Below are 12918 nucleotides of genomic sequence, written 5' to 3'. Positions count from 1 at the left end.
GCAATATATATTTACAACTAATCTAAATACACTTTCAAATAATACCATAATGCTTCACAGGTAATGCAGATACCTTATAACAAAGCATTTCCAACTACTTTCTTCCATTCCTTGTACCATTGCTGTCATTCATTTCACTCATCCATAGCTATAACTACCCAATACATTGTTGCTATTACTCTTACTTTGAACAGTTATTTGTTAGATCAATTTAAAATTTGAAAAATGAAAGATCTTATTTTAACCTTGTTGATTCCCTGCTAATATTCTTCCTTCCTTTCTTTCTTGCAGATCAGATCTGAATTTCTGACCTATATCAATTTCCCTCTCTCTGAGGAACTTATTTGAATATTTCTTGCAAGGCAAGTCTACTGGCAACAAATTACCTCAGTTTTTGTCTGAGAAAGTCTTTTTTTCCTCCTTCACTTTAGAAGGATAACTTCACTGGATGAAGAATTTTAAGCTTGTGTTTTTCTTTTATTTTCTTTCAACACTTTCAGTATTTCACTTTATTCTCTTCTTGCTTGCATGGTCCCTGATGAGAAGTCTGATATAATTCTTATCCTTGTTGCTTTATAGGTAATGCTTCCCCCAACTCTCTCATTTCTTTCAAGATTTTCTCTTTGCTTTTGATTTTCTGCAGTTTGAATATGAAATGCCTAGATGTCGATTTTTTGGATCTGTCTTGCTTGGTGGTCTCTAATCTTCCTGGATCTGTGTTTTGATGTGTTTCAATAATTTCAGAAAATTCTGAGCTATTATTACTTCAAATATTTCTTCTGTTCTTCTTTTTCTTTTCCTTTTAGTATTCCCATTATGTATATATTACACCTTTTGTAATGATTACATAGTTCTTGGATATTTTATTATTTTTCCCATTCTTTTTTTCTCTTTGCCTTCCAGTTTGGAAAGTTTCTGTTGACCTGTTGCCAAGCTCATTAATTCTTTCCCCAGACATTTCCAACCTGCTGATGAGCCTTTAAATACATTCTTCATTTCTGTCACAATGTTTTTTTATTTCTAGCATTTCCTTTTGATTCTTTCTTAGGGTTTTTCATCTCATGCTTACATTACCCACCTGTGCCTTCATGCTGTCTATTTTTTCCACTGGGGCTTCATATTAGTCTGTTCTCACACTGCTATCAAAGACATACCTGAGACTGGGTAATTTATAAAGGAAAGAGATTAATGGACTCACAGTTCCACGTGGCTGGGGAGGCCTCACAATCAAGGCAGGAGACAAAGGAAGACCAAAGGGACTTCTTACATGGCAGCAGGCAAGAGAGGAGCTTGTGCAGGGGAACTCCTCTTTATAAAACCATAAGATCTCGTGAGACTTATTCACTATCACAAGAACAGCATGAGAAAGGCCCGCCCCCATGATTCAGTTACCTCCCACTGGGTCCCTCCTATGACACATGGGAATTGTGGGAGCTACAATTCATGATGAGATTTGGGTGGGGACACAGCCAAACCACATCAGGCTTGTTCTGTTTTGACTACCTGGAGCACTACAATTCAATTCTGGCATTAATGACCTAGAGTTAGTACCAAATTCCACAAGTTAATGGCTCAGTCCTCCACAAGACTGCTTCTTATTCCGGATGCCAGCCACAAGTGCAGTCCCCAGTCCCCAGGCTCCCTGCACTTCTGACTGATTATAAATTTGGGAGTTCCCATAACTACCTCAGTTTTGATAATTCGCTATGGCTCAGAACTCACTGAAAGCACACTATGTGTAAAACTCTACATGTAGAGTTTTATTATAAAGTGTACACTTAGGACAAGATCTGGAAGAACTCTGGATGCAAAATTTTCATACTCTCTTCCCAAAGAATCTGAATGTGTCATACTCCCCGTACACCAGTATGTTCACCAACCAGAAAACTCCACTGAGTTTCAGTTTCCACAGTTTTTATGTGGAATATGATTACATAGGCATGATTGAATATGCAGTTGGCCACATAATTGAGCTCAGTCTCCAACTCTCTTTTCCACGCAGGTAAAACTGGCCCAAAGTTCCAACCTTCTAACCATGTGTTTGGTATTTCTGGTGTCTGTCTCCCATCCTGAAGCTAATTAGGAGTCTGTCATGAGTCACCTCATTAGCAAAACAAATAATTTCTGTCTCTCAGGAAATTCCCAGGATTTTTGAAGTTGTCAGGAACTAAGATCAAAGGCCAGATAAGCTTTTTTTTTTTTTCTTTTTTTTTTTAAAGACAGGGTCTTGCTCTGTTGCCCAGGCTGGAGCACAGTAAGGCAATCTTGGCTCACTGCAACCTCCACCTCTTGGGCTCAAGCAATCCTCCCACCTAAGCCTCCCAAGTAGCTGGGACTATGGGTACATACCACCATGCCTGGCTAATCGTTTATTTTTTTGTAGAGATGTGGTCTCACTATGTTGCCCAGGCTGATCTCAAACTCCTGGGCCCAAGTGATCCTCCTGCCTCAGCCTCCCAAAGTGCTGGGATTACAGGTGTGAGCTATCATGCCTGGCCAAATTCTTTATTATACCACAGAGCCCTTAATATATCAATAATAGTTGTTTAAGTTTCTTATCTGATAATTCCAAAATCTGAATATATCTGAGTCAGATACTGATGTTTGCTTTGTCTCTTCAGACTTTTTTTCCTTCCCTTAGCATATCTCATAATTTTTTTTGTTGGAAGTGATCATACTATATCTGGTAATATAAACTGAGTTAATTGGGCTTTTAGTGTAAGGCTTTATGTTGATTTGGCTAGGAGCTAGGCTATGTTTAATGTGAATTGTAACACGTATGTGCCAGAGGCTCCAGTTTTCTATAGTTTCCTTTTATTCCCTGCTTCCATAGTGCCTTTAGGTTCCCCTAAGAACTCTTTCTTAAATAGATTATGTCTTTCAGCTCTCTCAGTTGTAATCCACTGTTTTTATACTGGAGCCTTGCTGATATGGTGGTAAGACTTTAAGGAGGAGGGAAGGATTCTATAATCTTATAATTAAATCTCAGTTATTTTTAGTGGGCTTGAGTCCCTGAGCTGTGACCTTCAGTGTTTCTCAGCCTTTTTTTTCCTGATCATTATGTGAGACAGGAAGGCTAGAGGGAACTAGCATTGTCTAGTTGCCCTTCTTCTTGGTCACATAAGACTCTGGTAATTTCCCTTGATGTAACTCTTGCGACAGAGAGCAGAAAACTCTGGGCTTATTTCAAAACGGCACTTCTTCTTTCCTCTTGCTGAAAGCAAAGGAGATATCTCTCCCATATGATTTTTACTCTTGGTGGGGCTTCTAGTGGCACAGAAAATCCTGGACTTATTTCAAAATGGCACTTCTTCTTTCCTCTTGCTCAAAGCAGAGATTTCTCTCCCATATGATTTTTACTTTTGGTGGGGCACCTAGTGGTAAATCCCACAAAAGTGTGGAGCCTCCTAAAACTGGGCCATCAGGAGTTTTTAAATCTCAAGTTAGTCTGCACTCAGCCTTCAGCAGTTTATCAATTACCATTTAAGTGTTCCTACCAGTTACTGGCTCCAGAAGCCTCTGCTCTCGGTAAACTGTAATACTTTGTATTTACACATCTCTACAGTTTTGGGGGTGGCAGTTTGTCCTGTGACTTCAGTTGTCTGGTAGATCTAAGAAATGCTGTTGATTGCTAGCTTGTTCAGCATTTTTCTTGTTGTGAGAACAGGAATGTTGACTTCTAAGCTCTTTGCATATCAGAGCTAATCAGGAAGCATGACCGGTATACAACTAGAGGAAGGGTGCTTAAATCTAAGTGAAATTAGCCTATCTGTGGTTCATGGTAATCATGAATATTGATTACGGCCAGACGCCACTGATTCTTCCATTAAACCAACTTTTCTGCTAGAATTGCAGTCTATGAATATAATATTTTGTTGAGTAATTAGTAAAATTAAATGCAGTTTTCGAAAGGGGAATCTTTTAGGGAGATATGGCCTTATGGTTTGAACCAGATTTTATTTCCACTGTATCAAATCCCAGTGGCCTTCTCAGTGGCAGAATGGGTTTCTCACAAATTCTCTGCATTGTAGTTGTTAATTCTTAAGTAAAGTTACTCTGGAATGTGCTTTCTTTGGCTTATAAGCAGACCTCCTCTCCACCTTATGAGTTTCCAACTCTTTGCCCTTGAATTAGACACATGTTGGTAGATTGTAGCCTAAGGCCTACTACTTGCTACTACTTGATAAAATCTTCTCCTTAGGATGAATGGGCAGTGGACTAAAGACAATTATTACAACTTTTTAATCAAAGTGGCTGAATCCATAACTATATCTTTCTAAATTAAGCCTGTTTTGTTATGAACTGTCTCTAGATTACCATTGGCATTGTTGTTGGTCGGATGATTTGGAGAAAATAAAAGAACATCATGATTTTTATTTTTCTTCTTCCTATAATCCAGTGATTCTCAACTAGGGGCAATTTTACTGCTGCAGGGACATTTGGCAATGTCTGGAGACATTTCTAATTGTCACACCTAGAGAAGTGATTGTTATTGGTGTCTTGTGGGTAGAGGCCAGGGATGCTGCTAAACATCCTACAACACACAGGACAGTTCCCGCAACAAAGAATTATCCACAAAAAGTTACCTGGCCCAAACTGTCAATAGAGCTGAGGTAAAGAAGCCCTGCTAGAATCTGAGAAATTAGCCACCGTGGCTTCTTTGTCTATACTAGGATCCTAATGATCTCATTATTTTTATCTCTTTATTAATTTTTGTATTACAAAGATAATGTTTTTTCTGTGGACTATTTTCTCATTTGACCAAAGAAGTTAGTCTTGAAATCCTGCCCCACAAAGCTTACAGGTCAATAATTCACAGTATAATCTCCTTATTGGAGTGGAGGCCTATGGGTGCTGGAGTCCTAAGAGTTAAACACCGTTGCACAATTATAGTGTGTTTAGTGTGCAGCTTATACAAACAAAAATATTATCTGTACCTTTAATTTGTAGTTTACTTGTGTTATAGTAATAATACAGAGCAAATCTTGTATTATAGTAATAATACAAGGAAACTACAAATTAAAGGTACAGATAAAATTTTGAAAATAGCCTTAGTAGAAGAATGAGAACCAGCCTCTTTTGACCTACCGAGCTTCACATATGGTTTACAGATGTTCTCCCATTTCATCCTCATAACAGCCTCACCAGACAACCTTGTTCTTGTCAAATAAAAAGTCAAGAAGAGAACAGAATGATACTTTGAAGATAGTTTTATCCTGTTCCTGTTAATAAGTCAAATGTGTGCCTTGTATAAATTTACAACCTACACAATGTCTACAGAGAAATATAAAAATCACTCATTATTATACTATCAGAGATAACTGTTTAGTGTATTTCTTTGCTACTTATTTTTTTTGCATGTAAATGCATTTTAAATGTAATTACATTTATTCTGTGTACATCACTTTTATCTTTTCCCCTCCCCTCAATATCATTTCATGGGCATTTTAGGAGGTCAGTTGATATTTTCTTTCTTTTTCAGATTTGATAAGCTAATTTTTTTTATTTCAATAGATTTTTGGGGAACAGATGGTGGTTGGTTACATGAGTAAGTTCTTTAGTGGTGATTTCTGAGATTTTGGTGTACCCATTACCCAAGCAGCATACACTTGAGTTGATATTTGATATTTTCTAAAGTATGATATTTAATGATTTTAAATACTTCGTCATATGACTACTTCATATGTTTAATCATTCCCCTTGATAAGTAGCAACATTTTTCTGTACGAAAGAAACAAACCAAAAAACAAACAAAAGAGAAGAAAAGTTCCTGAAACACACTGGTATATGGAAACAACAAAATTCAACAACAAAAACAAAAAGTCCCACCAGCTATGTGATAAACAAACCACAAATCTTTGACTTCTCATCATACTTAAAAATACTGGGCTTTGTAAATATCCATTAAATTACATACAAATCCGTGTATGCAGATATTGCTATTTTTCACTGTGCCCAGAAAATCTGATTGTTGTAGTGTCTGCTTCTAAAAACGGGTAAGATATAATAGTGTTTCATATTTAAGATAAATAGTATAGCTTAGAAGTGGAAACCTGTTTCGGGGGTGGTTGATTTTCTTTTTAAGTACAAAAATAGTAATTTTAGTATCAATCCCAGGAGTTCCAAGCTTATATAAAATCTATACTGGTATATATAGGATATATGTTATATAATACAGTTGACCCTTGAACAACATGAATGTTAGGAATACTGGCTCCCACACAGCTGAAAATCTGTGTAACTTTTGACTCACCCCAAATTTATCTAATATCCTACTGTTGACTGGAAGCCTAACTGGTAACATAAACAGTTGGTTAACACATATTTTGCATGTTGTATGTATTATACACTGTATTCTTACAATAAAGTAAGCTAGAAAAAAGAAAATCATAAGGAAGAAAAAATATATTTACCATTATGTGGAAGTGGCTCATGATAAAGGTCTTCATCCTCACTGTCTTTGTGTTAAGTAGGCAAAGGAAAAGGAGGAAGAGGATAGGTTGATCTTGCTGTCTTAGGGTGGCAGAGGCAGGAGGAAATCTGCATAAAAGCGGACCTGCATAGCAACCCATGTTCTTCAAGTGTCCACTGCATATAGTTATGTAGTATTGCAGTTATATCCAGACATAATAGGCAAGACATGAGACATAAAATATAGTATTAATTTTGGAAGTCATCTAAATCATGCTCTGAGGGAAGGTACAAGGCTACTAGAGGCAAAGGGCCTTGCTCAGTCAGGGTGTGGCATAACTGGAAGCCCAAATGCCAGACTTTGTCCTCTGCTTAGCCTCAACCAGAGGTCAGATGTCTTTTGTTGCCAGATGTTGATAAACACAGAGAGGCAAGCTCTTCAGTTACCTTATCACCACCTTACTAATACATGTGACTGCAAAACATTGTCTTTATTTAAGTCAGAATATAAAGGAAAAGCCCCTAATGAATATGATTTCATGAGCTTTGGACATAAAAACTCACTTGGTAGCACATTATAATTTTAAATCACATTTAATTCCCTGCCAGCCAGGAAATAATTCCATGGGAAGTCAATCAATGAAAGTTAACAAGATCATTACTAGCAAAAAAGGTAATATTTTTCATTTTCAAAAAGTAAAGGGTTGGGTTGGATGAGAAGTAGATATAGGAGACAGAGCAGCATTCTCAGGTGTTGTTCATGCCCCTGCCATTGTTTTAATTGTGGCCGCAATATTGTTTCTCATGGCTGATGGTTGACTTTGGTGAGTAGAGGTAGGTAGTAGCTAAGAATGATCATGAAAAAATAGAACATTTTCTTTAAAAAGGAAAAATTGCCGAATGGTATATCAGTTTTGTATTTACAATCACCATAGTACATTTAGGTTATTGGTATTCTTTTACCGGGAAAGGCTGGGGAAAACTGGAGTGGCAAAGAGAAATAAAGAAGTATTAATTGGAAACCACCTCAAACATGAAAAAAATAGCTTTTATTTATTTCATTCTGCATCTGCTAGTCTCTGGGCAATCTAAAAAAACAGTCATCAGAATTATAGCCACATGGTGATTTTTTTTCTTCTCCAGAATTACAAGAAAATTGGCTCCCACACTGTGGAACTAAAAAGAGGGGCTATAGGGTGCTACTTCTCTCTCTTGACATTTTACTTGGTTTTCAAAGGAATTCGTGACTAAGAATCTCATGAAATCTAAATGCGGTCACTGATGGAAATTTAGGTTTTCACAAAGAGCGCAGAAAGAAATTTACATGGCAAAAAAAAAAAGAAAAAATTTGCTCTGGCAAATGGGTGGTAAGGTAAGGATGTGTGTGTGTGGTGTATATATGTACACATCACAACATATATCAGTGAGTATGTATATCTCAATGATTTTCATTTGCTAGGTCTAATAATACATTTAATTTTTAAAATATGAGTTTTTTTCAGCAGTTGTATAAAAATAATTACTTAATTATTGTTTTTCTTTTTCAGCAAGCTTATGAACTTTGGACATATTGAGATTATGTAAGTCCTTGGACAGCATTAATATAATATTATCTAATTTGTATTAAAAGTGTTTACCCATTTTGTTCATTAAGTATAAATATTTGGAAAGATGATAGATTTTAAGCCATATATGGAGCGAACTGACACGTTCATCCACAAAAGTCACATCCAGTTATGAAAAATGAGAAGATTGAGGTGTCACTTTCAGTAGTACTTCTTTTTGTTTGTTTATTACTTTATTCATCAGCACATCCAGGAGAGCTTAATAACTGGCTCTCCTAAAATAAAAACCCTAGTTGGTACTCCCACCATGGCCAATTTTAAGGACAAGGAACACTAAGTTACAAGGAAATGACAATAATCAGTTCTCATTAGATGGTAAGGACAGGCATGAACACTGTGCTACAGCTAACCAGGAGAAAAAGGAATGTTACGGAACTTAAACTGCTTAGAATGTTGATATAATAAAGGGGGATGAGGACAGAACAAGCACTGAGGCTCGTGAGCCAGGCAGAAGTCAGAGTGGGAGGAGCCTTGAGGTCTCTCCAGGAGATTCAGGGACCATAGTATTTGGTAGTGATTCAGGTACGAAATGATCATGGCCCTCATCATTGTAATGACCGTAGTATTTTGAAGGAATTCAAAAAATAGATGATGGACATGTCCCTAATCGTGATAGTGCCCATGGGATTTTGTAGCTATAGAGTGAAAAGATGACAGTGACCATATCCAGGGTAATGTCTGTGGGAATTTGTGAATATCCAGGTAAGAAATGAGTGTTTCTACTTAGGAAGTGAACATGGGATACTGAAGTTATAAAGGTAAGAAATGATGATAAACCTAACTGGGGGTGAGCATGGTGTTTTCTAGATATCCAGATAAGAGAGGATGATGGCCCTAACTCAAGTACCAAAATTGGATTTCCTCAGGTAAGCACATAGGAGCTGAAGATGTTTCTTACCATGTTAGTGAACATGGCATTTTGTGCTATTCCAGACATGATGGCGAACCTAACCACAAAATGACCATGGGACTGTCAGGGGTCTAGTAAAGACATGATGGTGCCCTTAACTGTGAAGGTTATGATGAAATTTGTAGGTCTGTAATTAAGAGATGATGGTGATGATAACCACAGTAATGAGCAGGGGATTTTGCAAGTAACCAGGTAAGAGATGATGGTATCTCTAAAAATATGGTGACCGTGGGATTTTGAGGATATCCAATCAAGGAATAATGTGTTACTAGAAGCGGTAGTACCAAGGTATTTTGCAGTTACCCTGGAAAGAAATGATGTGTCCTTAGGAATGGCATTTAATCTGGGTAATTTGTACGTCTCCATGTATGGTAGGCTTCTCTAAATCTGGTAGATCTCATGAGCTTCTGTAGGCGTCCACATGAGAGATGACGTGACACAAATTGTAACCAGTTGCCACCATTGTAACCAAGGTGTTTTATAAGTATCCAGCTTAAAACTCTAGCTTTATTTATTTCTTTGATGTAAGACTTTCGTGTTATCTATCGTTTTCTTTCTTTTTGAGACAGAGTCTGGCTGAGGTCAGTGCTGATGTGGGCCTAAACCACAGCCCGCACCGTGGGACTGTCACAGAGACCCAGTTCAGTGATGATGTGTCCCTACAGGCCTTCCCATCGTTACTTCCTTCACATGTATTCAGGTGAGAAATGATTGAGTCTTGTCTGGTAAGTGATGGTGGTGTAGGCCTCCCTGTTGTTCCCCTGATTTAGCTTCAGGTATCCCGGTCGGAAATGATAAGAGTCCCTGACATACTTGAAACCATGAGTTTTCCCTCTGCATATTTCAGAGACAATGCCTAACCCTGTGAGCGCACTGGGAATGCAAATACAAGGTAATCATCCGGCATTCACAGCCACAGCAGTGACCGTGATCATTTTGCTGGTGTCCTGTAGAGAGAAATACTGTCTTCTGGGACCACTGCCCTGAGTTTGGGGGTCCCTGCCAGCATCCAGGTAAGAGTCGTTGAATGATGGATGTGAGCATCATGATTTGCAGGTGTCCTGGTAGAACACCTTGTGTGTTTCTTGGCTAACTCCAACCTCAGCCTCCTGTGTTCAAGTGATTCTCCTGCCTCAGCCTCCCGTGTTGCTGAGATGACACATGTGTGCCACCAGCCCTGACTAATTTTTGTATTACTAATAGAGAAAGAGTTTCACCATGTTGGGCAGGCTGGTCTCGAACTCCAGACCTCAGGTGATCCACCTGCTTCGGCCCCCAAGGTGCTGGGATTACAAACATGAGCCACCACTCCAGGCCCCTTGTGTGTTTCAGAGGCATATGTCTCAGTGTAGGTTTTCTAGGCTCCCAGGAGAAAATCCCTACAAACAGGAGTCACGATCAGGAGACATGTCTGTTATCTGGGTAAGTGATGGTGTGCATGGTAAACTCACCACAGACCAGGTAATCTCCACATATCTAGGTAAGTGAGGTTCCTTTGCCTGAACTGTTTACCATGTGATGGGTTAACAGCTAATTTGGAAAGAAAGGGGAGTGGCCCCCCATTTGCCTCGCTATGCGATCCTGTTCATTTCTGTCCTGTAGAGAAAGTATGATGTATGTGCTCTGTCAGTGCTGATCGATTTGAACGTATCCAGGACTCACGTGGCACTGTGCATCACGGGAGTAACTGCGGTGGATTTGCAGGGAAGCCAGGCAAGGAAAATGGCGTGTCCTATGATGGCCTAGACCTTGGAGGGCCCACAGGCATCCAGGGACATTTTTGGCTCCCACAGTGGTGATAGTGAGCAAGTAGTTTGCAGGGTCCTGGTGGATAAGCTGTGTCCGTAGACTCATTGGTCACACATGTGATTTCAGGTTCAGGCAGGCAGAAGTCAGAGTGTGAGGACAGCCTTGAGGTCTCTACAGGAGATTCAGGGTCCATAGGATTTGGTAGGGATTCAGGTACGAGATGATCATGGCTGTCATCATTGTAGTGTCCATGGTATTTTGATGGAATCTAAGAAACAGATGATGGACATGTCCCTAATCACGATAAGAAATGAGGGTTTCTATTTAGGAAGTGAACATGGGGATCCTGAAGTTACAATGGTAAGAAATGATGATAAACCTAACCGTGGGGTTGACCATGGTATTTTCTAGATACTCAGATAAGTGAGGGTGGTGACCCTAACTCAAGTACCAAAATTGGGTTTCCTCACTTAGTCACGTAGGAGCTGATGATGTGCCTTCGCGTGTTAGTGAAATCAGAGCATGAGAACAGCCTTGAAGTCTCTCCAGGAGATTGAGGGTCCATAGGATTTGGTAGGGATTCAGGTACAAAATGATCATGGCTGTCATCATTGTAGTGATTTTGAAGGAATCCAAGAAACATATGGTGGATATGTCTCTAACCATGGTAGTGCCATAGGATTTTATAGCTATGGAGTGAAAATATGACAGTGACCGTATCCACGGCAGTTTGTGAGATTTTTTAAATATCCAGGCAAGAAATGAGTGTTTTTACTTAGGAAGTGAACATGGGATACTGAAGTTATAACGGTAAGAAACGATGATAAACCTAACTGTGGAGGTGAGCATGGTATTTTCTAGATATCCAGGTAGGTGTGGATGGAGGCCCTAACTTGAGTACCAAAATTGGGTTTCCTGAGGTAGGCACGTACAAGCTGACGATGGCCCTTCCCACGTTAGTGAACATGGCATTTGGTAGTATTCCAGATAAGATGGTGAACCTAAACCCAAAATGACCATGAGATTGTCAGCTGCTTACTAAATAGATGATGGTCCCCATAACCATGAAGATTATGATGAAATTGTATTGGTCAGTAATTAAGAGATGGCAGTGCTCCTAACCACGGTAGTGAACAAGGGACTTTGCAAGTCACCAGGTAAGAGACGATAGTGTCTCTAAAAATGTGACCATGGGATTATCCAGATTCCAATGAAGGAATACTGTGTTACTAGAAATGGTAGTACCAAGGTATTTTACAGTTCTGGAAAGAAATGTTGTGTCCCTAGCAATGGCATTTAATTTGGGTAATTTGTAGGTCACCATGTATGGTAGGTTTTTCTGAATCTGGTAGATCTCATGGACTTCTGTAGGTATCCACATGAGAGATGTGTCACAAATTGTAAGCAATTGCCGCTATTGTTACCAAGGTATTTTGTAAGTATCCAGCTAAGATCGCCAGCGTTATGTATTGGTTGGATGTAAGACTTTAATGATATGTCTTTCTTTTGTTTTTGAGTCTGGCTGAGGTAAGTGCTGATGCGGGCCTAAACCACAGTCCGCTTCGTGGGACTGTCACAGAGACCCAGTTCTATGATGATTTGTCCCTACATGCCTTACAGCCATGATTTCTTTCACAGTTATTCAGGTGAGAAATGATTGTGTCCTCACTGATCCCAGATAGGCCGGGCTTTCCCATTTCTGTTTCATAGAAAGTGTCTGCCTAACCCTGTGAGTGTGGAAGGATTATAGGGAGCCAGATGTTTATCACTGTTACCCCGCCCCTGTGCTGCCCCTAGGATTTGTAGAGGTGTCTAGTCAAGAAACGGTGGTTTGCTGCTATCAGGGTTGACCTAGGATTACTGCAAGTATCCAGGTCGAGTGGGTGTGTCCCATAAAGCTGGAATTGCTCAAGGTTCTTTGCAGGAGTCCTGGTGGAAAACCTTGTGTCCTTCTACATATGTGTCTCCATGCCTATTGCTGTTCAGCCTTCCTGTTGCTGTGATTTCGCTTCAGGCGTCCTAGGAAGAAATGGTAAGACTCCCTGGCATACTAGAAACCGTGAGTTTACCCTGTGCATATTTCAGAGACAGTGCCTAACCCCGTGTTCGTAGTGGAACTGTAAGTACCTGGTAATTATCCGGTGTTCCTTCCCACAGCAGTGACCTGGACATTTTGTAGGTGTCCTGTAGAGAGAACTGCTATCTTCTGGGACCACAGCCCTG

The 12918-nt window shown here is 39.4% G+C and overlaps 1 long non-coding RNA gene across 1 annotated transcript in view; it reads right to left on the bottom strand.

Annotated features, from left to right (window-relative positions):
- LOC108583854 overlaps positions 1-8346 on the bottom strand; it is a 37808-nt gene extending 29462 nt beyond the window's left edge. The window contains exon 1 of the long non-coding RNA XR_001898668.3: positions 6414-8346. This is a non-coding gene — a long non-coding RNA (uncharacterized LOC108583854). The remainder of the gene's footprint in view (positions 1-6413) is intronic.
- Between the last annotated feature and the right edge of the window lie 4572 nt (positions 8347-12918).

Source organism: Papio anubis, chromosome X (assembly GCF_008728515.1).
Source record: "Papio anubis isolate 15944 chromosome X, Panubis1.0, whole genome shotgun sequence".
NCBI classification, from domain to species: domain Eukaryota; kingdom Metazoa; phylum Chordata; class Mammalia; order Primates; family Cercopithecidae; genus Papio; species Papio anubis.
This window is presented reverse-complemented; position numbering and strand designations above follow the sequence as displayed.